This window comes from Psammomys obesus, unplaced genomic scaffold, assembly GCF_907164565.1.
Source record: "Psammomys obesus unplaced genomic scaffold, mPsaObe1.curated_primary_1811, whole genome shotgun sequence".
Taxonomy (NCBI): domain Eukaryota; kingdom Metazoa; phylum Chordata; class Mammalia; order Rodentia; family Muridae; genus Psammomys; species Psammomys obesus.
The window spans coordinates 12,330,698-12,334,069 of record NW_026590699.1 but is presented as its reverse complement, the minus strand read 5'-3'; the positions used below and the strand labels follow the sequence as shown (position 1 = coordinate 12,334,069).

Below are 3,372 nucleotides of genomic sequence, written 5' to 3'. Positions count from 1 at the left end.
CTACAAAAGCCTTTATGCCACTAAATTTGAAAATCTAATTGAAATGGACAATTTTCTTGATACATTCCATTTACCAAAATTAAATCAAGATCAGGTAAATAGATTAAATAGTCCTGGGGGGCGAGGGACAAGATGGTGGCACCAGGAGACTACTGCATCTGAGGAGCAGGACAACATTTTTCCATACAGCAACCAAGAGACTAAACTTTGGGCCCTAAAACAACAGAGATCGTGTTTCCCAGGTGAGAGGAAACCCCACAGCATGGGAACCAGATGGGTTCACTCTCAGGTCACCCAGCCAGAATACGGAAGAGATCCCTGTTCACACAGGCACTAGATTGTCAGACCAGAGCCACACGCCTGCGTGTCCTGATCACTCTCCTGGGCACAAAAACACCAGAGACTGGGAGTCCTAGTCGCGAGAAAAACCCACAGGGAAGGAAGGAAATGGGACTGGCCACGGGTCACCCAGTCTTTCCCTGAAAAATGTTTCACAGAATAGTGGGTGCGAGCCGCCATCACTGAACTGGGCTCCAGCTGAGAGCACAGAGACTTGCTGTGCGCCCACCCAACTCTCCTCTGTCATAGACAGAACTGTGCATGCCAGGGCATCAGAGACTGAGAGTCCCTGTTGGGAGAAAACCCCACAGGGAAGGAAAGAAATGGGACTGACCTAGGGTCAACCAGTCTTTCCCTGGAAAAGGTCTCACAGAAAGGTGGGTGCAAGCTGACATCACTGAACTGGGCTCCAGCTTTGAGCACAGAGACTTGTTGTTCACCGAGCTCTCTGGCACACACAGAGCTGTGCGCCCCAGGGCAATAGAGACTGGTAATCCCTGTCGGGAGTAAAACCCACAGGGAAGAAAGAAAACAGGGACCCAATTAGGTCATCCAGTATATCCCTGAAAAATGTCCCACAGACCGGTAGGCATGCTGCCAGCCCAGAGACCTGCTCTGCACCAATGATTCCTCACAGACAGAACTGTGAGCCCCAGAGCACCAGAGACTCGGAGTCTCAGTCAGTAAAAATCCCCACAGAGAACTAAGTGAATGGGGACAGACTTAGGCCACCCAGTATATCCCTGGAAAAGGTCCCATAGACCAGTGCACCTGCCAACCCAGGGACCTGCTCTGAACCAGCTAGCCTGCTGCTACTAGGAGAACGGTACTCACCCGACACTGATTACCACTTGGTTGCTGGGGCACAGAGCCCCAACCTCAGACCTACAGAAGCCTGAGATCCCCAAGATCAACCCCCAGAAACTGCTCCAAGGGGCAACCAGTTATCCCTAACAAAACTGATGTAACCACGGGACACAAAGGTTAGAGCAGCAGCTCAAGCTCACTAAATTTACAGCAAGAAACCCAGAAGCATGGCACTATCTCCAGGACTTCTCTGGGTGAATGGAGAGCCCTCTCGACTAACAAGCATCACAGTTACCACTCAGGTCTCTATGTGTGAGGTGAGCTGTGGCAACTCCTGAAAAACACCAGCCATACAGTGACCATACCCAAAAAGCTGAGGAATCTCCTCCAGAAAAAACCATCTTCCTGCTAAGGGAATTCTCTCTACCACAGGATTCCAGGAACCAGCAGAAACTAACACCCAATATCTAAGATACCCCAATGGGTAGAGGACAATGTAAAAGCTCAACCAAAAAATACAGAGCAATATGGCATCTCCAGAACCCAGTTATCCAGGGGCAAGTAGCCCTGCACACCCCAGCATAACTGAAACTCAAGAAGATGACCTAACATCTCTGCTCATGAAGAAGATAACAGATGAAACAAATGAAATGCGTAAAGACCTAGAGGAAGATAAACTCAAACAGATTATGACCATCTGTAAAGAAATACAGGAAGATAAAAACAAAGAGATTATGGCCATCTGTAAAGATATACAGGAAGTTGCAACCAAACAGTTTATGGCCTTTAGAGAGGAAAGACGTAAATCACTGAAAGAAATAAAAGAAGCAGAGGATTGTTCAAAGAAACAGGTGAAGGAATTGAAGGAAAAACAGGAAAATACAGTCAGACAGGTGAAAGAAATAAACTAAACGTCTCAAAACATGAAGATAGAATTGGAAAAATTAGTGCTCGCTTCAGCAGCACATTTACTAAAATTGGAACAATACACAGAAGATTAGCACGGCCCCTGCACAAGGATGACATGCAAATTCATGAAGCGTTCCATATTTTTAGACTACAAGAGATAGAAGAAAGAATCTCAGGTGTGGGAGTTACAATGGAAGAAATAGATGTATCTGTCAAAGAAAATTTTAAATCTAAAAAATTCCTGACACAGACCATCCAAGAAATTCAAGACAACATAAAAAGACAAAACCTAAGAATAATAGGAGTAGAGGAAAAAGAAGATTCCCTGCTCCAAGGACCAGAAAATATTTTCAACAAAATCATTGAAGAAAATTTCCCCAACTTAAAGGAGAGGCCAATAAGAATACAAGAGACCTACAGAACACCCAATAAATTAGACCAGAAAAGAAAATCCTCCCGACACATAATAATCAAAACAGTAAGTATACAGAACAAAGAAAAAATAGTAAAAGCTGAAAGGGAAAAAGGCCAAGTAACATAACATGGCAAACCCATCAGAATCACACGTGACTTTTCAACAGAGACTATTAAAGCCAGAAGGGCCTCGACAGATATGCAGACCCTAAGAGAACACAGATGTCAGCCCAGGGTACTATACCCAGCAAAACGCTCAGTCCTCATAGACAGAGAAAACAAGATATTCAATGACAAAAACAAATTTTAACAATACCTACACACAAATCCAGCATTACAGAAGACACTAGAAAGGAAAATGCAACCCAAAAAAACTAGCTACTTTCAAGAAAACAAAGGAAATAATTAACCTCACCACAGTAAAACAAAAAGCAGCCAAGCACACAACATTATGACCAGAGCCAGCATAAAAATCAAAGGATCTAGCAGCCACTGGTCATTAATCTCTCTCAACATCAGTGGATTCAATTCTCCAATAAAAAGACAGTCTAACAGAATGGATGCATAAACAAAACCCAGCAATCTGTTGCATACAAGAAACATACCTAAGTCAGAAAGATAGACATTACCTGAGGGTAAAGGATTGGAAGACGGCTTTCCAAGCAAATGGACCCAATAAGCAAGAGGAGTAGCCATTCTAATATCTGATAAAATAGACTTTCAACCAAAATTAATAAAAAGAGATGGGGAAGGACACTTCATACTCATCAAGGGAAAATTCCATCAGGAAGACATTACAATCCTGAACATCTATGCCCCAAATACAAGGGCACCCACATTTGTAAAATAAACATTGATAAAAATTAAACCACATATAGATCCCCAGACATTAATAGTGGAAGA

The 3,372-nt window shown here is 43.4% G+C and overlaps 1 non-coding gene across 1 annotated transcript; it reads left to right on the top strand.

Moving 5' to 3' along the window:
* Positions 1–2,093: 2,093 nt before the first annotated feature.
* Positions 2,094–2,200, top strand: LOC129677880 (U6 spliceosomal RNA). The gene has a single exon (XR_008720284.1). It is a non-coding gene; the product is annotated as a U6 spliceosomal RNA (small nuclear RNA).
* The last annotated feature ends 1,172 nt before the right edge of the window (positions 2,201–3,372 follow it).